The 23,368-nt window shown below is 44.8% G+C and overlaps 1 protein-coding gene across 10 annotated transcripts in view; it reads right to left on the bottom strand.

Moving 5' to 3' along the window:
* Window positions 1-23,368, bottom strand: part of FBRSL1 (fibrosin like 1) — a gene marked incomplete at its 5' end in the record, with an annotated part of 515,014 nt that overhangs the window by 354,266 nt on the left and 137,380 nt on the right. The window lies entirely within an intron of this gene.

The following is a 23,368-nucleotide window of genomic DNA, read 5'->3' as shown; positions in this document are numbered from 1 at the left end:
CTCTCAAATGGCACTTACTCATGTTGTTGTATTTTCAGCTCTTCCAGACAGGGCCTGACTGGCTTGGATGGCTTGTGGTTCGTGCCATAAATATTTAGTTAAGTCACCAAAAGATATTATGAAGCAATTGCATGCCAGTGGCAGACAGCGCGTACACGACTGCCTGGGCCGTTCGCTCTTTCCAAGCGGGATGTGCTGGTGATGTGCCCCACAAAAACAGCAGAAGACAAGAACTCAAGCGCTGTTCTCTCAGGGTTTACTGACAGCTACCAGTTTTGTGCTTGGGCTATTTTACATAGCAGTTCCCTTTTCTTTCTACAGCTTCTGTTCCAAGAAAGTTCAGCAGCTTACACGCAATTTCAATTCAGCTCATTGTGAGACTGAGATAAAACTTTACCAACATCACGCTGCGTCCAGCATCGCGACCTGCAGACAGGACTCCTTCTATGCTACCTGTGACTGAAGCTCTCTCAAAAGATATGAATCTTTGCTGCCGCTACTGCTCTCATTTGCAACGAGAGCAGGGTTTTGTGGTTTCCTTTCTAGTTCCTCTGCATCACACAACCTCAGCATTAGGTTTGCATCATCTTCGTTGTCTCACCGACGCACCACGGGAATGCAACCAGAACGCGAGCCTCCACTTTGGGTGTTCTCTTTTCTTAATTCTGGCATGAATTTACACCCTGACAAGTTGGATCTTTAATATCCCTCCTACACACACGCACAGAGACAACTTCAGTACCTCCCCCGCTCACACAGCAGATACCCTTAAAAACATGAATCAACGTTTACCCGCAGTTTTCCTACTGTGCTATCTAACTACCAGCAGTTATCCCCAATGTGGAGGAACAAACTCAAACACCGCTATGTGGCTGACTGCTCTCCCGCGGTTTCCCTCTTGAAAGTTATCTCCAAATTGTACTGCAGGCTTCAGTAATAGCGAGGAAACGCAGCCCATCAGTTAGGGTAACAGAATATAGGAGGCCTGGCTCTGCTGCTAACCCTCCCCTCGGCTTGCTAGATGCCCACAAGTAATAGGTGTTCAACATGAGCCCACCTCCAGTTTTCCCATCCGTAATAATGCAAAAATAATTCTAAATTTTTCTGCAGAAGACTAGAAAATCAGTAACACAAGTTACATTTTGTAGCTAGTTGATCATTATGAACAACTGTGCACTGCCTCAAGCTCTGTGCTTTTTTCTAACACAAACTATTTCACTGACACTATACAGGTAAACTTCAGAGCATGTGCGAGGTGAGAACAAGCACGCTCATTAACGGTACTTCCCCCTGAATTTTGAAGGTTTCTCTGAACAAGAAACTTAATCTTGGCCTAAAACTGTAATCACATCCCAGTTAAGCTGTTCCATCGCTAATACAAGCTTCACTACTACAGCTACGTGAATTTCTGGCTTCTACTGGTCCCCACTTAATGCATTACAGTGATCACAGCACAGGACTCAAGCAAGCCCCGCGTGTGCCTGTGTCTAAGGAGGGCTGGCACCAAGGCGAAATGTTCACTTCCATTCAACGTGATCCATCCTGAGCTGGCGGCAGCCCTGTGGCCGTGCCACCAAAGCTCTGGCAGTGGCGGCGCAGCAGTTCTGTGCTGCCTTCCTGTCAGCCGTGCAGAAAAGCAGCAGAAGTAGGAAGAGGTTTAGCTCCACAGCAGTGAATTGGCACAGCGCAGCTGCAGCCTGCTCGAGCTTAAGGAAGAAGGAAAACAATTTGGGGCTCACATCTGCGCAGCAACTATTACGAGAACGTACCCATCTCTGTTCCACCCAACACGACCTAGCTATGCAGCTCGCTCTGGCTGATGACATTAGCTTTAGGAAACTCTCAGCATGTTTATTTTGCAAACAGCATTTTGCTTGAAAATTACAAAAGAATCAGAAGTGCCACTTGCTGTTAGACAACATTATAATGCAAAATGAAGCACAACTATTGTGATGGGAGAACACATTCATTAACTCAAGAGAGTTGGCAGTCTTCTGATATTTAAAAGATTTTTCTCAAATCCAACCCCCTGGAGTCATGTGATGAAAAATCTAAATTTTCTTCCTTTGAAAAAGCATTTTTAAACAGCCTGTGTAACTGCAGGAGTTGAAAGTTACTTACCTAAAGGGCAAATACAATGATTTTAAAATTTAATATTGAAGCATCATCTATTTTCAGGGCAATATTGCAATTCTGAACATTAGGTTTGACAACTCTGAACAACCACCACACACAACTTCTCTTGCTCATCTCTATATCAAAACCTAAATTACTCTTTGGTTTATCTTTTAGACACAGCTTAGCACTGCTTAAAAATGAAGACACTGAAATGCTCAAAAGCAATGGGCCTGATTTCCACTTCTGTTAAAGCTACTTAATTGTGCTGACTTGCAAATGGTTATGATTAACATCAGAATAATGTAGAAATCGTAATCAATAGATCCTAATCCCATACAGTGGTCTTTGGCACTGCTTTAACGTGAAAAATCTGCCTTCCTTTGAGAATATTCACAAGGTGTGCTTCACTGGAAAAGTATCTAGCAGCCTGGGTATTGAAAAATTTCCTTTCTAGAGGACGTGTCTTCTAAGCAGGGCCTTTGTGAAGAGCACAAATGGATCCATGCAAAGTCTCTGACTTCTGTGATAAATGAAACTGGATGTGTCAAGTTGCATAAGAACAAAAAGAGACCATCACATCCTTTGCAGGTGCATACAAAATAAAAATTAAAAATAAAAAAAAAAAACAAGTCTAGCTATCACTTATTTTCTTCATGCACAAAGAACTAGCAGCTTGGTAGAGGTCAAAGAAAACAAAACAAAATAAAACAAACAAACAAAAACCAGACATATCCAAGCTTTAGTTCCTCGTAGCATATTTGGGTTTGGAAAGCCACTCTTTGCGCTGCCATCCCAGCTTTACAAAGCACACAGAACAGCCTCGCTTGTCAGGCCAGTGAAGGAAAACATCAGCAAGCTGGCAGGACGTAGATGAATGAAGCTTAATGACAAATGGGGAAAAAGAGCAGAACAACACTGAATCTGGTTTCCTTCTGCCTTCTGCAGTTTGCCTACACAACTGCTAGAGCCACAGTCCTTTCAGTACTGCTAAAGCTAATTAGATCTGCACAGCTAGAATGGAATACATTAAGGTTAAAAAAAATTACCCTCTGAACCCACTAGTACGTATCCACAGGAACTATTCATTTAAACCTCAACTTAAATAGGTATTTATCTTTGTGCTCTGAATTCCAATATACTTCATTTTCAATTTAACCTCTCCTCTTTTATGCTTTGTAGAAGTTGTACACGATCATTTATGCAGAAATCTAATATGTATAAAAAATTCAAACAATTGGAAGAGCCAAACATTTTAAAGGGCCAGCAATCGAACACGCGGCCCCCAGCCCCACGGAGAGCTACAGGCAGAAACCACCAAGCGCACGGTGGGAAACATTCTGCATTTCACATCCCTGACATCACTGGCAGAACACGAGAAGGCAGAGTTAAAGGACAAATGGAGGCCAGACCCTCCAGTAATGTAAACTGGAAAAATAACTCCTCTGGCTGCAAGCTGCCTCACATTGCCAGGCTGACAAACGCTCGCTGAAGCCAGCGGGGCAGCCTGCGAGGAGAAGGCAGCAGGTATGGAGGCAAGGTGGGCAGCCACGCAGTTCAAGCCCCAGAACCGAGCCGCAGAGCCGTGCTCTGCTTCCCCACGAGCCTGGTGCCAGCACGCTCATCTGTGCGGGGCTGCGCTTCCCTTCCCGACACTGCTGTTCACCGAGTCAGGCTGGCTGACCTAATCCCCTGCAGTCAGAAAAATAAAGAACCAAGGACTGTACCGGGGGGATTCATCATCCAGAGATATGTTTCAAGTACAGACACAAACCCTTACTCCTCTTGCTGGCTGAACGCAGCCCGCTTACACAGGTGTGAAGTCACTGACTCTCCTTTGCTAAGCAGCGCTGTTCCAGCACTGAGTTACTCAGAGCAGAAGACCAGCCCGAAATCCCCACACAAACGTGCACAGCAAGATGCTCTCAAGACCTTTGCTTTTCCATGATCCATTTTATAACATTTTGACTGGGCCCAGAGACTGTCATTTGTACCCTTGACTCACAATCAAGGGCATCTATATTTTCTCAGTCCGAGATGCAGATTTAATAGCTGTGTGTTAGCTCTGAGCCTCTGCAAGTCCAATTCCTGCTACAAGCACATGAAAGGTTAGACTGGGTTTCCATCAAATGCCATCTGAGTCTCTCATCAATACCAGAGTACAAAATGGTCATAAAACATCATTCTTAGAACTGGTGTGTGCAAGAGGAAGCTGCCATGCCCATTTTTAGACATGAAGTGGTGAGGAGGAAGTATCTTCAATAGCTTGCCAAAGGTCACATACGCGTCTACAGATGACCATATCTTTTGTACCCTACTCAAGCAGTGCAATCAAGAAACCACCCATCTTCCTCGTATGATTGTATAAATAAGAGGGGATTTTTACATAGCATAAGTTAGGGATGAAACATTTCTTTCCCGTGGAAAGACCCAAAAAACACAATTACGGGTGAACATCCACTTCGAGTCATTTGAAGAAGCTGTGTTTAGGGATATTGCCTCAGCCATTAATTTACAGTAGCAAGATACACCAAATCTATGCAGCAGAGCAAAATAACTAATTAAGGAGAAAAACAACACATGGCATTCAGAGCACCTGCCTCAAACTTGGATATAAAATCATTTCAATTTGGCAAACTAAACGCTACAACTATTGTCCAGTAGAAGCTTTAACTCCTTTGCATGAGACAAAATTATCTCCCTGATTCATTCCTACTCCTTTTTACACAACCTCAAGTAAGTTTCCTGTGCAAATATCCCAGATGGCTACAAATTCCCAGCAAAAGGCCAAAAAAGTGGGAACAAATATAACGTGAAATATTAAATGCAATTTCTAAACAACACGTGGCACTTTCTTTTCTTGTTTGGATTTACATTGAGCTTTTATCCATTCTCTTTTCTGAAAGTTTTACTGCCCCAAGGAGGCTTATAATGTAATGTATGACAGCAAGCAAGTTAGGATAGTAACTTTAAAGCTAACAGGCAAATACAAAATATTCTGGATGCATAACTAACATGGACATCCCTCTCCAAGGAGAGGGCTCTTTCAGAACATGGTCTGAAAGCATGCCCCAGCTTGGCGCTCAAGAAACCACCAGGTACTGATTTTAGAGGCTTGAGCTGATTTTAGTATTCAAATATTGCTCAGGAGAAACAATCTGTAAGGGTAAGCAAATGAAACACCCACCCCGAGCACACTGCAAACACTGATTAGCTCTTTGCTCATACAAGACACAAGTAGTAAATGCACGTGTCTGGCATGTATGGAGACCAAACATCACTTTCACCATAGTCTCATCCACTTCAGCAGGCTGTGAGCAGAAAGACTGCAAGTGATTTTAAATAAAATCACACGTGTGAATGTATCCAAATTTACAATGACAAGCAAATCTGATGAACTCTCTTATACTACCTACTGAAAGAAATAGATTCCTATGAGCCACCACAGGCTAGAAGAAAATATAAAGGAAGGTAAGTAAGGAAGAAGTCAGGCAGTATGCCTGCCTCATCTTAAAACTGCTCACCTCCAAACCTGCCCCTCAGGAAGCAGCGCAGCAGCTCCCAAGCGCCTGGCGGAGCAGCATTACAGCTGTCGGGCAGAGCTCGCATAGCCCAGAGCTTACTGAAGCTTTAGAGATAAGAGATAAGCAATACTTTATATTTCAGATGTAGATTATGAGCCTGGGAAAAGCAAGCTTAAAAGGTGAATGGCTTCTTTTGGCATTAGCTGAAATCTCTGTATAGGCTCCAACGAAAGCCGACAGTGAGGTCAAGCTACAGTATGGGAATTCTATAGTCAATAAAAAAAACTGGTTTTTAAGCCCTGAGTCAGAAAAATTCAATGTGGATGACCACTTATTGAAAGGGTCATCATCCAACAGAGAGCAAATTGCTAGAGCAACAAAGAGCCCAGAAGTATTCCTCAGTTTATAGAAACCACAGAGAAGGGCAAACTCTGAATTCGTCTCCTCCTAGTATTAATCTAGTTTGCCTCCAAGGATCAATTTATCCAGTAGAAACCGCATCGTGACGGTGCAGTCAAGTACTTTCTTTCCTGAAATCTGAGCTTAAATCATAAAACAAAACTACTGTTTTATGGCTGCACGCTGACATTTAAATATTTCCCTAGGATTGAAATCATAGATCAAATACCGTGCTGACAAGCAAGAAGGGCAGATGTGGGCTCTGCCCCAAGCTGTGTTTTCAGTTTTCCTCAGTGGAACAAGCTTACTTTCTACTATACTCTAGGTGACTGCACCTCGTTCATGTTCTCAGGGTGTTTATAGAGGCAGGGCTGAGGAAGAACATTTACAGGTTTCCCACCGACTCCCAAGACCTGGGTACTTCCCTGCAGGAGAGGAGTTCACAACGCACCGGGTCTACGCCTGCCTGGACGCTGCGGTGAGGGTCGGGTCGGAGCGCAGCACCAACCTTGTACCAGTGCTCGTGTTCCAAGCAGATCAAAGCAGAGCTCCTACAGGGTCCTCCACGGAACCGTAGCAGGACTTCCCGTGCATTAAATGACTCGCTGCCACCCGAAGGCAGCTCACCACGTTTTACTGCAGAACATCCCACTGTGGCGTAAATAAAAAGCCTTTATGTCTTTATGTCTCAAGGCAAATATCCCTCCCCCTCTAACCTAGCTTTCTGCAACCATTCCCCTTTCTGGTAATCATTCTTAAAGCGTCTGAAGTTACACTCTTCTCCTTCTCACTTGCTCACTTTGGTGCTCCCAAAGCAAAGAATTTGGTTTGCTAATTACTGCAATCAGGGGAGATGGGGAACACGAGGCACAGATTAAAAAGATTGCTCAGACTAGATTCTCTCTTAGCACTTTACCCTTTAGATACATCTGTGTAGTAAGCTCAACGCTGAACAGCACTTAACTCAGCCTCAGTTTGGAATAGGGAGAAATTAATTGCTATCTAATAAGATTCAAATTGGTACAAGGGATCCCATCATTACAGGACAAGGAAGAGTAGAACCGCAGTACATTAGCTGGCTAGCAAAGGACCTCGGTCAATGCAGTGGAACAGGCGACACCATCACTGTGACATGATGAATTGATACCTCAATAATTGTAATTTATTAGTCAGTGGTGCTGAACTAGCATACGAACCAGGTGGAAAAGGACTGAACCTAAGCAGTGTTTGTGGAGGGACTGGCATTCCCTTTGCAAGGTCTAACTTGAAATAATTTTACACTGGTGTGAAGATGTGTCACAGCTTAATTCAAGCAGCAGTTATGTGTACCAGAGGATGAAAGTGTAAATCAGCAGCAGACTGGGAAACAGAAGGCTCCCGGTATCAAATGTCAGTGGAGTTGCTCCCTCACTGTGCAACCTTTGACAAGTCACTTGACCTCCTGGTGCTTCAATCAAGGCAGCTACAGCACTGGGTTAGAAGTGAGATTCCCATCGGAAGCCACGTTCGTCCTCTGTCCTAAGATCTTCAGTAAACCCCAGCCCCTACCTCCCTGTATTTGGGAATAGACATTTGAATTGTTAAATGAGGCTGGGCCGTGGATATTTAAAGTCATGTGTGACAAACAGGCTTTATGTAATGAATTATAGTTAAGCTGCGAGAGTAAACTTGACAGACATGCACATGCATTCACATTCACACAAAGCCTAACTGTCCCACTTCCACATGAGCAGCTCTAAGGGAACATCTATAAAGCAAAACGAAGGTTCAGTTGTAGCACGGATGAATGCACCTGCAATGATTTTTTTCCAGGTAGCACACAGACAGGGTAGTAGAGCCCAAGGCAGCAGCGGTTAACAAGCTTGGATCCCTGTGGGCTTACATTCCTGTTCCTCCTCTCTGCAGAAGCCTATGCCTCTGAATATTCATAACTTGTTGCTAAATTAAGCAACCATTCACATGGCTATTAATGCTACACTTCCCTCTTATTTTGCTGGGCAGACAGAATTTTAGGAATTTGGAATATTCTCCAGTTAGCTTCAGAAAACAGAATGCAACCCAACAAGGCTGGGTGTGCCAGCACCACTCACTGGCAGCTGCTGTTCCCCTCCCGCCTTCTGATAAAGAAAATCTTCTGGATGTGAGACCCCATTAAGCAGGGATCTATCACTCTCACACCTAGCTGGACATTAACAGCTCCTCTTGCCTCTTTCCACCCAAGGTCAGGCAGGGGAAAGCCAAGGTCCCCACGGCATTCGCTCCAGGGAATATCAGAAGACCACGCTGGAGGTGAAGGCCTGGGTCTCTGAGTTAAGGGCACTACATAAACAAATCCCACTGCTGGGAAGAATAAAAGAGATGAATTCATATTGAATTGCAAATAAATAAATAAATAAATAAATAAATAAAATGTTTTTCTTGGCAAGCCAGGGCTCTGACAGCCCTTTTTAGTCCACTGCAATCAGCGTTACGTATGTCTCACAGGCTAAGCTGCATAACCAAGCGGCTCTATTTCAGAGTAACAGATACCTGAGCCCTTTCACAGGCATTCATAAGTGGATCTACTCCTTCCTAAAGCTTCCTGAGAAGCCAGTTACTAAAGACAGAAAGCCACAAAATTATACACTCAGTATTTCTAATCAGCTCTTCACCCTAGAAGACCTTCGGAGGGTTTATAATTATGAAAAAGCTTAGGCTAGAAAATTGGCCCAGTGAGTTTGCTATTGAGATCCTTCCCTAGGTTTGAACTGCAGAAACGCCCTCAGTCTTCACACCTAGTCCCCAAACATGCAGGATGACTAATACCAGCTTTAGATCATCCCCAGCAAGTGCCAGAGCTTTCTGCAAGGCTCTCAGTAGCCTGAATTATTGTCGGGTGCTCAGCACCTCTAAGCAAGCTCTTGGAAACTGAACCTGGCACCCACCCTGGGCATCTGATGTGTAAAAATTACATGGCATGATGCAGAAATACAAGCATGGATATAGTGACTTCCCTGACGCCTTCCATCTGAACTAGCTCGCTGTGCTTTGGGTCAGCACGGGGCTAACGTGGCAATCCTGGCTCCAAATTCAGGCAAGTCTCTGTACAGTGTTTTGCAACTTAAGACCAGTCCCTCAAATCTTGCTAGCAAGACTCAGCAGCAATGAGCTCCTCCCTTCCTCTTTGAGATTAAAAAAAAAAAAATCCCTTGTATTTTCCTGTATGATAATAAAATAATCATAATACCCCCTACTTCTGTATATACCTAGTGTTTTATGAAGGAAGTAAAAAATTATTATCTCCATGTTACAGATAAGCAGCCAGACAAAGGATGGCTAAGTGATTTAGCCCAGCTGCCCAACAATCTAGTGGCTGAACTTGGTAGCATAAATCATTTAGCCTCAACAACTCCACTAATTAGCACTGTTAACAGGAATACAACCTAACTTCCCCTCCTGGACTGCATTAGTATTTGAGAAGTAAGAAAAAGGGCTCAATATCAAATGTGTGCAATATCTGGAAACAGGAAGAAAAAAGCAAACACCTCAGATACTCCCATCTGCTAGAGATCAAGACTCCTATTCAGCTCAGAGATAAAATTATCATGTAGAAGTTATTTCCTTATGGAGTGCTACCAGGTGAAAGCCAGTATCCTCTAGTGAAAAGATCCTATCACGTGTTTGGAGTTTTACTTTAACATATGTAGTTTAGCATTGGAAGAAGCTAAATTCTGAGGCAGCTAGAAGGAAAAGATGAACTTTTATTGATTAAATCCTAATTGCGTCAGAATAAGCTATTATTAATACTTAGCAGGAATTAACTGTGCTGGTGTGGCCTCGCCTTGAGTGCTGTGTGCAGTTCTGGGCACCACAGTAACAAAAGGACATAGAAATATTAGGAAGTGCCCAAAGCAGGGCTACAAAGATGCTGAAGGGTCTGGAGGACAAGACGTGTGAGGAGCAGCTGAGGTCCCTTGGTTTGCTCAGCCCACACAGAGCAGGCCGAGGGGAGGCCTCATGGCGGCCTGCAGCTCCCTCACAGGGAGCGGAGGGGCAGGCGCTGAGCTCTGCTCTCTGGGGACAGCGACAGGACCCGAGGGGACGGCATGGAGCTGGGACAGGGGAGGGTCAGGCTGGGGGTTAGGGAAAGGTTCTGCACCCAGAGGGGGGTCGGGCACTGGGACAGGCTCCTCAGGGACGTGGTCACGGCCTCAAGAGTGTCGGAGTTCAAGGAGTGTTTGGACACCACCCTGAGATGCAGGGTCTGGGTTTTGTGTGCTTCTGTGTGGAGCCAGGAGCGGGACTCGGTGATCCTTGTGGGGCTGCTCCAACGCAGGACATCCTGTGGTTCTGTGGACTAAGGGCTCTCAACCGCGTAGCTGTACTAACAGCCTTTGTTCCACACAAGGACTAATAAATATTCTCACACTATGCTGTTTTAGCAGATACATCTCAGTAGGTCCTTAAACTACAGGAAATATCTGATCAATGCAAGTCACACGGGCTGCTGAATAAGTACAAAACAGTCCCAGTTTTCCACATTCTGCAAATGAGTACAGCTGAAGCTGTAGAAATTCCTGTCATTACCAATGCAAGTTAAAGACAGTCTGCCAAAACAAATAAATAACCCTTCAGTGATACCACACAAGGAAACCTCTCAAATGATCAGAAATCCTATTTTGAGTCCCATTAATGGAGCACAGCATACATCTTGCAAAAGCTTGCACATTTTATTTGCCTGAATCTATTAAAATAGAACGAACACATTTATTCTAGCGAGAGGCACAAGAACACAGAAATGGAGATAAGAGAAAACAGGTAACCAGGATTTATGTAAATACTTAAGTGACAGAGGAGGACACCATATCAAGAAATCTCTGGGATTTAGGCTCTCAACTACTTGAATCCTTATGGTCGTGGCAGTTTCTTGTAAGGATGTATGTGCTTAGAAGTTGTGAGTAGTAGAGAGCAATGTTTTTTTTTCCATAGGTGGCTCTTACCAATCAGACTTGCACAAATCTTTGAGAGTTCCCACTTTGGCACCCTCCTAATCCAGCCCTCACCCATGGGATGCCCCTCAGGGAACCCCAGCAGCTGCTGTTCTAAGCTCTCTGTGACCAGAAACCGAGCATGGATGAATGCTTCCCTTGCAGCTGAAGGCAGGGAGAACAAAAATGTTGAGCCTCCAGGATCTACATCACTGTTATTACTTGACATATCTCACTCACATGGCTGTTTCTATGCTTTTATTTTTTCATTTTGCAATTGAAATAACTTTTCTTAAACCCTATTCTTTCCTATTCTCTCAGTTTCAATAAACAGTTACGAGCTATTTGTCAAGATCGCATACAACTTATTCTGCAACTCTTCTGCCTTTGGCTTTGCCTTAGGCTTACACCTATTTGAGGTGACCCAAGGTTGTCAGACAACATTTCAGTTCCTACTGTAGAGCACAAATAAAGCACACAACCTACTGTTGTGTTGTTTTTTTTTTCCCCCCTTCTTCTCTGGGACAATGTAGACTCTTTATTACATCTGCTATTACGTGCCCGTAACAATGTTCTCTAACAAGCAGCCCTAGGGTCAAACGTGTCCCTTGATCAATTTACTAGAGGTCCCTGGTGCTGCTGCTGTGGGTAGAGTGGCGGGGGGGGGTAAGGGGAAGAGTTTGAATCCCTTTATTCCTTTGCTTCACTGGAAGGTAAGGAAAAAAAAAAAGCCACAAAGACTTTTTTCTTCTCCCTCTGCTCTTGACAAGTCAGGTAAAGAGGGAGAGAACATCTAGCAGCAAAGGACTAAGTGTAAGAGACCAGCGTCTGTACATGCAGAGAAAAACACACCGTCTGTTTACCAAACTACTCACTGCATGAGGATGATTCAGAGCAAGGCTAAGGGAATTGTGAAGACATCTTAACAAAACACCTGCAAAGCTATTTTGTGTGAGGACAAATAAAAGATACTCTGGATGTGGTTGTTGCGTGGCGTTTTTTAAATAAGGATTTAACCGTTCAGCACATTGCTAGGGTCAAAGGACTCTGATAAGCAGTAACACCAATTCAGAGATGCTCTAACCAGTTCAGCCATCACGTTAACCTACCCCTAGCTTGTCAGTAAAGCTCTGACTGATTATCTAGTTCTGCTCAACAGATCAGTGTCTACCATTAAGTAATGACTGTACTGAGAAAAGCAGCCTTGGCACTAGCCGCCTTACTACAGAAATCGCATCCTGTTTGCGCTCAGACAGCAGGGAAGGAGTTAATCCATTGGCCAAAGTGGTTGAGTACCAGTCTTACTCACGCCTGACTGCATGACTTTTGTTTCATATGTTGTGATTTACTCGCAGCCCTACGTGCGGGTTTAGTCACAGGCTCGCGCTGCTGTTAATGGGAACGGCCCTGCAAAGCCCCGCAGCTCCGCGTGCCTCCAGCTATTACAAGACGACTCTCGGGATTGTCTCTGCTTATTTGCTGCGCACCAATTCCCATCACTTCTGATTAAACATGGTAATTCCTGCAAACACAGAATGAGCAGCCCCTTTAAAAGATTCCCCTCCAGAAGAAAGAGTAGCCTTTGCAAATGACCTATAATGGGTCTAAATAAAGACTGAGCTGTTCCTTACTCATGCATAACTTCATTGCTTCTGTTCCCTCCACACCCTGCCCAGTTGGCATAATTTGCAGGAGGGTTTTGGCACAGACAGTTGCAACACCCACACGCTGCCTGAACTCAAAAGCTTGATCCTACAGTCCTTTTCTTTCCGAGCGATAGCTAACTAAGACTTTTATTTTGATAACACAGGCCGTCTGTACTGCAGGTTTCAACTCATGGGGCCTGAACTCCAGCCACATTCCCAGATTAGGACAGCTAGAGCCTAGAGCATCTTACTCTACACAGTGGCGAGAGAAGGCTTAAAACCTGACAAAGCTCCAATCTTTACATTTCCTATGGCTGGAACAAAGCTCCATCTGAATGAGCAAACTCTACTCTAAAACCCCAGAAGTTTAATTTAGCACACACCTGGGTGGTATCCAAAACCAACACAAGAACAAGGGATGAGCATGGGCCACCAGAAAGTCGCAACATGCTTCACAGAGCATGTGCTCCCTGCTCCTGTGACATACCCTGAAACAATTTTAATCTGTCTTTCCCTTTACGCACAGACAGCACCGCCACCGATGATGATACGACAGTGACAAAGGAGGGCTGAAATTCAGACCCAAATTGTTATTCCCCTCAGCTAGGCAGTTACGCACAAGAAACACTGCTTGTAAACACTTCTTTGTCAAACACTCAATTACGAGCTGCTTTATGAACAAAATGAGCCAGTCACAAGGAAAGCAAGAGATGAAAATGCGGAAGCAATGTAAAATGGCATGCAGCCATCCCACCACGTCCCCCAGTAACGGTGTGGGTCATACTGCTCACTGGAGAGTGGGGACGTGTGCTGGGGAAATGCTGAATTTGCCTTTTAAGAATGGGGTGCAGGTTTTGTGGATACAGGCTTTGTTCTTTCCTGTACAGATTATTTCCTATGCGGTAAGCAAAGAATAACTTTATTTTTATATTACTGGTTTTGGCAGCATGCACCTGGAAGAAAAATAACAGACGCACAAATGAGGAACAAGTTAAAAAATCTCAATTCAGGCAACACTTGTAATATGGCTGCGTTCCTTCGCATCAACTGAAGTTACACACTGAAGTTGCTCCATATCAGCTGAAAACTAACTGGAAAATACTTTTCTCCCCCTAACTAAAACTGCAGATGTACTCCACAGCAGACCTACCTGACCAGCTGAACCATCTCCATCTTCCACATTAAACGACTGAGAGACTAACTCCAAAACGATACCTATGACTGACACTACAGCCAATAAACGTCATGTTAAATTACAAAAGATTGCCCTACAGCCACTCAGAAGTTTTGAGAACCAGCAGAAAGACAACTTTATGAGCTCCAGCACCACCTTCCAAGAGCCTGCAATATTACAACACTGGAAGGCTATTCATCAGCACGCTGTTATTCTAGCTGTGCTGGACAGCATCCACAACTTGATCCATTACTTTGTCCCTGGATTCTTTTAGCAATATTATTCCAGTGGTTAAGGTTTCCCTGGAAAAGGTTTTTCCCTTGTTCTTACTATTCTGTGACAATGAGTCAAGAAGTGCCGTAAGAGGAAACAGTGCAAAACGAAACCTGTTACTACTCCTCAGCTTTAACTCGCACTGGATTTGCAGCAGCTGAAGGAAGAACCGAGCCTGTGCACCTTTCCCTAGTGCATAAATCAAAGCTTTTAACCAGGCAAAAGTGAAATGTGGAAGGAAAGGTGAAGCTGAAAGATTTGTTTTTAAATTAAATAACCTGCATGTATTTACATAATTGACTTTAAACACTGAGTTTCAAAATCCCAAGTAATATTTTGCTTGGTAACCTGAACAGCTCCAACTGCAAAGAAACAAAACTGAGAGGAAGTTACGAGAGAGAAAAAAAAAAAAAAAAAGCTTTTGCATATAGCAATAATAAAAGTTTGTGTCTAATTCTTATATTTAAAAGTTGAAATTCTCCTTGCTAGGAGTTTTTATTCTTTTTTGAAATAAATTAACTTCAAGGCTCAACTTCAGAAGAAATTGAGAATAAATTTACAATGCTAATTCCTGAAAAAACCTACATACAGGCATGGCATATTTCAATTCTTGAATTAACAAAATACGTACATATCTGCTTCTTACGAGTTCCTCAAGCAGTAACCTTGGAAGAGTTTTAAATCTACCACAAACCTCTGCTGGCTTTATTTAATTCATCTTTTTAGACAAAATAGTGGAGAAAATACTGTGGGTTTCATATACTGGCTTTGCCAAATAAACAGTGCAATGGCAGTCACCTGAATAGCTAACTGCTTGAACGCATAAAGGAAAAAAAAAAAGTGCTTATTTTACCTAGGAGATGTCTTGAAACCAAAGACACACTTACTCAAGCTGCGTGCATTCTCAGCAGCTCACATAAACCACCCATCAGGCAGCAGTATGAAAATCTGCTCCCTTAAGAATCCGCACGGCAAAGAGAGGCTGAGGGATGTGGTAACACTGCCCGGGGCTGCAGTCTGAGGCAGGAGCAACTGCGAGGTGGAAAACAGCGTCATCTTTGATACGCTTCCACAAGGAAAGCCAAGAGAGCTGGACCAGCGCCATGAAATGACTTCAGGCAAAGTCCAACAATTGCCAAAGCCGTTCTGCTGCCGCTCCTGACGCACTGCTGCCAGCCACCTTTTGCAGGAATGGAGATCCATGGACAGCAGTGCCCAACGACAAGTTCTGTGCATTTGAAGTAACAGTATCCCATTTAAAAGACATGTAATTCTGCCTCCACCATCAATAATATTAGGGTACCATTTTCCTATTTGTTCCTTAGGTTTAGACTGGAGCAGGACAGGTAGTTTATGGTTATAAGCACATTAGAGGAAGAATACTTCGTCTATGCTTGGTTCTCACTCACGACAATACATGTATTATAGAGCGTCTCCCAAAAACCACAGGATGATCAGTCCAGGAACCAAGTCGAAGTTGAGGGACCAAGGAACCCTACCTGCTGCCATTCGGAGACATGCATTTTACTGCAGACCTGTGGTGCAAGCCCTAGACCAGAGGCTACAATTAAATAACAGATGCCAAGCTCTTCAGCGAGCACAAAGTTAGGCAGCCAGTGGTTACGTCAAGATTGAGTAACTCTTCAGACAGTTCATGCCCAAACCAGAAAAACAACATGAGCAGAAGCCACGGTTGCTTCAGCTGCTTCTAGGTCCTCGCCTGTTCTGCAGCAACTACCTGAGGCCTGGGGAAAGGGCCCTGCCCAGCTCACAGGACACCTGGACCGTGCCCTACCCCACCACCACAAAATTATCAAGAAAAACCTCCAGCCTCCATCCAAAGCTCAGAATTTCTTCAAACAGCACACACACCAGCACTAGCCAGAGAAAGAGCTCCTCTCGAACAGCCCTGTTGCTGTGCTCCTTTCTGTTTGCTCAAGCCACGAGATCCACCAGCAGTGCTCTCAGAGCGGCTCCTCTCTTCTCCAATAGCAGACACAAATAAAACCTCCCAAAAATGAGAAGAGAGGATACAGAAAGAGGACATTGTGCATTGTGTCAGCCAATTACACTCAGAGAAAAAGATACAAGTGGTTATAGCTTCCTGTAAATTACTTGGTGTAATTAAATCCCCTTCTCTAAATTACAAACCATTTAGCTCTTCTTTTATAACAACGTAACCAATGACCACCACCAACCTTTTACATAGTCTGACAAGTTGTTAGCGATGAAATTTCCCTTTTATTTCCTCCTTTCAAAAGGAGCCACTGTAACGCTACCCACTCACAGCTACTTAGAGAACATCAGCGAGAAGAGAGGATTGCTTTATTTTCCCTTATTCTGAGGCTGAGGCTGTATTTAAGCACGCGTGGCCTATCTGAGGTCCTCATCAGTCCTCCAGCTGTAGACAGAGAAGGTAAAGGTGGCCTGCAAGCGTTTCAGCACAGAGTTACAACCACTTTCATTCTCCACATGCCTACAACATAACTTTCTTGCACCGTAGCAGCACGCTTCACCATTTTCCTGTCACTTGAACTTCCTGTCCTTCAGCTCCGAAAGCACCAGGAATATCAGGTCAGCTCTCCCCTGCGGGGCTGGGGCGAGCCCTGGGAGCAGAGAAGTGCTCCGCGCAGCTCCCTGCAGAACGCAGGGCTCAGGAGATGCCCCTGCAGGCTCTACACGGCTGAGCTCCGCCAGGCCACGCGCCACCACGGCTGCAGTTATCGACCTCCTCGGATGGGAACTGACGTGCAGATGGCAGGCACCCCGAGCCGCCGCGCTTTGGCTCCGCTAGAGGTGGCGTCAGGAGCCCGAACGGAGCGGCGGTGCTGGCAGCATCAGCGCGTTAATCACTGCGCTCTCCAGACCAGCTCCAACACATGTGAAAAGCGCCAGCAGCCATCTGGAGGCATGAACACATTGCTGCCGCCCAAATGTCGCTCAGTGGTAGAGGTGAACGGGGACAGGCAGGGGAATTTTGGAGAAGAGCATGAGCAGGGACAAACAACACAGCAGCCTGGGCACAACCCACTGCCAAGCGTGCTCGCGGGCACTGAGCCCCTCCAGGAGGACTTGCAGAGTCCAACAAACGGGCACGTGGAGCAACGGGGTTGCGAAGGGAGGGACAGCTGCAAACGGGCACCTGCTGGTCCAGACGAGTGAACAAGCATTTTGCTGCAGCACTGGGGTAACAGAAAGCCACGTTCCCCTCACTACAATGCTTGCAGCAGCCCCAACTTGCTTCAACATCACTGTTCAGAAAGCAGCAACTGCAGTGTAATGAAATCCAGCATGTGCTTCTGCTTCATGCTTTGGTTTTGTTCTAAAAACCAGTTGGGTTGCACCTCCCCCACCCCCAGTTCTAACAAACATTGTCTCCACAATTTATGTTTCATTACCAGAACTGCGCAGGGTTTTGAAATACATTTTCCAGCTTAAGCACAGGCCTTCCCCTGCTGCAGTTCCCAGGGGTTTTATGGCACTGTTTTGCACGACTCACCCCGAAGCACAGTGCGTTAGACATCTGTTAAGGAAGCCGTGCTACATCTCAAAGAATGGGGACAACCCAGTGATGACTGAAGTTACCTGTGCCACAGCTGTAACACCACACTAAAATGCCTATGGCTCGTACAGCACTTTGAAGGGCCACCGAGCAAACAAAGCACACCACAAAGTTCTCCTTTCGCAAAGTGGGCTCTGCAGTGACTTGAAGAATCTCTGCAAATTCTTGGATGAATTTAGTAAAAACAACAGCACTCCTTTGTAATAGCAGGGTTTCATTTGGGATATAAACACCCACTATTTATTTACAAAGGATTTTTCCTCCTCCTGCCGCTGCTGTGCTATGCCCACTGCTTCCCTTGTACTTTGATGCAGAAAACAGAATACCAAGTGCCTAACCAGGACTTAGAGCAGATTTTTAAATTAGTTCCTGACAGTGCAAACAGATTGCTATTGATGGAAATGAGGCTGATTTTAGGCCTTGGATTAGCAAACCTAATGACTAAATACTGTATTGCCCATTTCAGTGCTTGCACCGTTACTCCCCAGTGGTTTCCCAGGCAGCTGTGAAGTCTCCGTGCCTGCAGATTAGCGCAGGAGAGCAGGGGAAGGCCATCTGTGCCTGCCCCGTGCTCAGACGGAAACAAGGAGCTCCCCGACCCCCCGGGGCAGCCCCCCGGCACTGCAGCCTGGCGAGGAGCTCTGCAGCCAGCCGGGCTGCTCACACGCTGCAGGCCAGCACGCTGCGGGAAGTGCCATGATGACCTGGAGCAGCACACCGCGCTGCACCCCAGAACTGACCCCAAGCAGACAGCGAGCGCCAGCCCAACTCTGCCAGCAATCGTGAGTGCTTGCTTAAACTCATTGGTACAGAGCTGGTATGTCCAAATTGTACGTGCTTGTACTTACAGAGGTAGAAATGGATCCTGTTCTGAAGCAATGCGTGAAGCAATGTTTTCCTGATTAAAAGAAAATGGACATTTTTGTTCCCCCTTTTGCTCCCTTGTTTAGGTTCAAAGACCATTTAAGTAACAGTATCTGCTAACAGAAACGGTAACCTCAATTAGAAACAAAAAGAAACTGGCTTGTATAATTTCAGCATTCAAAAGCAGTGAAATGCAAACACCAGAAAAGCACAAAGCAAACCAATCCCCAAAACCCACATTAAAGGCACCTTTTTTTCTTTTCTTTTTTTTTTTTTTTAGCTCTCTAGCACTCACTTGCTTTTAATAGCCTGAGATATTTAAAGTAACAATAAGATATTATTATATTCAGGCCCTAGTAGGTGCAATTCAGCTTCCAAGTGCTACAGTGAGACAGAAGGCCAGGAGTATCCACCGCCCTCCCCTGGCCTACAAAGACTCCAGGGTTTTGCTTCTGGACTCATTCTCCTATGTGGGTGCTGAGCCTCAGCTGAAAAACGCCTATTTCAGCCCCTCATCTCCCACGTCACTAAGCAAACACTGCCTCCAGCCCACCAGTGGCTTCAAAAACTCATCCAAGTTTCAGCATTGCCGTTTATCATTATCTGAAAAAAAAAAAAGCAAATAAAAACCAAACAGCTACGTGTTCCTACTGCCCACCCGTCAGCACGAGCAGCGTGATGCTGAAGGAATTATGCCAGGTCAGGTATCCCAGCAGCCAGACACGGTTCTCGACTGTTTCTCTCTATCCTGGGAAGAGTCCCATAGCCTGTCAGTACCACCACACAGAACGGAGCCACGGACATGTAACTGGTTTGAAGGCAAGCTCTTGGTTTTCACCTGGACATCAGCAGAAACATCCATCCTGGATGGAAAATGATTTGGCATGTATCACCTTCAGCTCAGCTCAGAAGTAACCCCGAGCGGTGGTGTTCTGGGGGTGTATATTCTCCAGTGAATGTTGGGTAACAAGCTGAAGAGCACCACGGAGAAATCACATGAATAGGTAATCAAACATGTTAATGTAATTTAGTAGTTCCAGTCCAGCAAGAGCCCCAGCAACAACATACATTAATCATCAGCAACGCTCAGCAGCCTGACAAAGGCTGGGAGTGAATGAGACACAGGAATTAGCTCCGCTTTCCCACCCCTAGGAAGCTCTTCTGAAGTCACAGAGATGTCACACCTCCAGAGCAAGATGACAGCATTAGCTGTCTTGCCCTTTCCTCCCATGCTCCAAACCCAGCACGCTATTTATGAGCACTAAATACGTGCTACAGCACCCTGTTCTCATCTGCTTCTCTGAGACTCTTCCTCATCTTGGGTGACCTAAACAGTGGGTGAGAAAAGGAAGAAGGAGGTGTAAGACAGTCATCTTCATGACATATGACTATTTGCAGCACAGAGTGCTATTAAACCACATTTAACATCTAATCACATTCAGTACGCTACGAGGCTCCTGAGCTGACTAACCACAGAGCTGAGGTTAAGCTAACTTGAAGCATCAGCAACTCCTTCCACTAGCACCAGCTCTTCAGAAGGAGGCCAGTCCACTTCCAGCCACCACGCAGGGCAGCAGCGGGTCCTGAAGGCTGGGGGAAAAAGGAGGTCACCCGACAGGCAGGGCGACCCAGTCCGTTCAGCAGCATCAGCAACTCCAAAAGGTAACTCAAAACCAAAGGCAGCAAAGAGCTCAGCTAGATGAAAGGCAGATGTAAAGCTCAAAGCAGATGTAAAGCTCAAAGGGGGACTCGGAGAACTACAAGAATGATGCAGACAGCACGAGGAGGCACAGCTGGAACCGCGAGGCCCCCACCTCCCAGCCCTTACCTCATCCACACGAATTACCCACCCAACCACAGAGGAACCCCTCGGACAGGCAGCGGGCTCCTCTCCCCTGCAGCTGCAGCGGGGCTCCCTTCCACAGCCAACTGGGTTGCACTCGGACGTGGCTTTTAAGAAAAGCAATCACCCACAAACATTCGCAGGGTGGAGGCAACACGCTTTCAAACAGGGCAGTGCTACCACAGGCATCTGGCCATTCTAAAATGTCACTTCTTTAAACGCTTTCTTGTTTCTTGACACACACCTGATGACTGCGAGTGGTTTTGGTGCTTCCTATCCGAGAGCAGCAGTTCCAAGTCAGCACCTTCTCCAGCACACACGCGGAGAACAGCCCCAGATCCTGACACGTCTTGGCCAAAGGACCCACACCTACATGAAACGCCCTTTGTTCCCCCTGCTTGGCTACAGCAGGGAATTAATGTGCTTGAAGGATTTTTATGCACGGTTGCAGTAACAGGCTGGGGAGGGCAGGTTAAATCCCACAACCCTCTGCCCACACCCCGAGGTACACGAGAACCTCGGGAGCAAGTTCAGGAGCACACAGGAAACTGGATGTTTTGTCAAAAGGAGCGAAGCGTTAATCTAATTTTCTAAACAAAGCAGACAACCTGGCACTCAAAGCAGCTTACCACTTTGCACCTCTGTACAAGGCTTAGCAGAATGCCATAATTATAATGCCCAATTTGATTTATTAGAGGAGGCTGCTCAGGAAAGATGACAATTCAGTAGCATTGTGAAGAGAAGGGATGAGAGTATAAGGAAAGCTGCAAATTGATCAGCAATTTCTAAGCAATGTCTCAATATAATTAGCATTAATTACAGTAAGCTTTCCAAATTAGGTATAAACCTATGTTTAATAACCCTGAGATGCAAAAATTCCCCCAAATTCCAGGGAACTTAATATTACAGCCAATTTGTCTAGACAGTTTGGCAGGAAACACCAGAATTCTAGGTGTGAAGTTTGTGGTTATTAAAAAAAATATTTAGGTTGCTTATATCATTTGCATAATTAGGTTGAACTAAGAATAGCTTTGTTTATCCACCTTGGATTTTGCTGCTTTCATCAACCTTACAGGCCTGAAAACTTGTATGGCTTTCACAACTATATCAGCTAGGATAATACAAGGTATTTCAAAAGCTCCCTTTTCAATAAAAGATAGAATTCTAAGTGTGACTTGTTTGAAAAGGTGCGGTATATTAATGAGTGAGTCATCACAGGTTTTATTTTATACTCTTTGTGCAAGCTCCTCGTCCTTTTTGGAGTTTGTTACTTATATCATTGGGGGGGGGGAAATTAAACAATGGGGGAAAGAAATTGAGTTCAGAGTTTCATGAATGTGGCAGCAAATATCCTGTCTAATCACCAAAGGCAGCCAAACACTAGCCAGAAGAAACACACAGCAACGTTCTCATTTTTCAGTGCAGAAATACAAGGAATCCAAATGCTTGGTAAACTGAGGCTGTAGAATATAATTACAGAAACTGGAATTTGGCCTGTGTACCCAACCCTGCTGTCCCAAGGGTTTGTAGGGAAGTGTCAGGAAATCCCTACTGGCCACAACTACTGAAATTCACTTTTATATTTCATGTAGAAAATGTCAATATTAACAGCCTTTTCCTCCCATGCAGCAGGCTGAGGAGCCAGCTCACCCTGGCTCCAGGAAGACCCTGACCTGACATACCCACAGCAAAAACCTGAAACGCACCAAACTCCTTGCAGTTTAAGTTTAGACTGGAAGGAACAACTCTCTAACCCTTAGAAAGACAGTATTTACTGAAGCCAAGCTTTCATGTCACAGAAATTTTGAAGGCAATTGAGGGCTAATGACCTCCTGTGGAGCTCCGTGTTCCCACACCCGCACCGTACGGCTCAGCTGCATCAACATGAGCATTTGTAGGGTTACTCCATGAACCAGCACTGCAAGGTGAGACAGCCTCATGTATACTTCACAAGGGGGTGCTGGATTGATGTTTGGGCTTTTTCAGGTAAATAAAAAAAATTGACACAACAACTGCTTCACAGAGGCAGAAGTCAGAGGAACTGATGGAGTGCAGTGTCACAATCCTAGCACCTAGGAACACCATAAAGCAATATTGCTTCTAAATATTTCTATCAGAGCGAGGGCCTTCTGGTGAAATAATCCACCATTTGTGGATTCTGATGTCAAGAGAGGGCCCCAGTTGCTCAAGCTTTCACTGAAACTAAAGTATGCATCTATTTACCCGTAATAAAGAGATATTTTAATTTGCACAGACTGCTTATTTGTGCACAAACACATTACACCTGTAACCAGAGGGGGGAACTGAAACCCAATCACTTGACTACTAGAAGAAGCAAACAAGAAATTTGATATGCTTTAGCTCTATATACACTGACATCTTTTCTAAAAACAAAACATTTGGTATCACTTTGGGGAGCTAAAAGGAAAACAAACACAGCAAATATTTTACTAGAAGCGCACAGTTACATGATTTGCTACCTAAACGTTTACAGGCAGAGAAGTAGTAACAATTGCACAGACGTTATTTGTAGTGATTAATTCCCACTATTTTTCTTTAAATCAAAATGAAGAAAATGGGACTGTTTCTAATTCTTTAATGATAACAATCAGCCACTCGAAGAACAGGGCCAAGAGCTGACCAACAGACCTTCTAAAGCAAAACATGGTGAGCCCTTTTGAATGAATATCCTAGAATTTAATCACAAATGGTTGTGTATGGTGGAGAAATTACACAGGAGGCCAAGTTAGATGACCTTATTGATCCTTGCAAGTCCAAAAATATTGGAAGTCTTTGAAAAAACACTTCCAAAAAATGGTGAATTCAATCTCCTGTTGAAGACAGAGACACAGAGAGAAACGATTTCACAAAGCAGAAGGGGCACTTGGGTTAAACAGCTTTTTTTCTGCACCACAAAGAATTCAAGATAGCTTTTCATTGCAGTATACTTTTCAGCTTGGAACGAATGCTGGAGGGTCAAGTACACTGATCTTCCCACTGG

Source organism: Netta rufina, assembly GCF_964035555.1.
Source record: "Netta rufina genome assembly, chromosome: 17".
Classification (NCBI taxonomy): domain Eukaryota; kingdom Metazoa; phylum Chordata; class Aves; order Anseriformes; family Anatidae; genus Netta; species Netta rufina.
The sequence above is the reverse complement of the archived record's forward strand: the minus strand, read 5'-3'. Positions and strand labels throughout refer to the sequence as shown.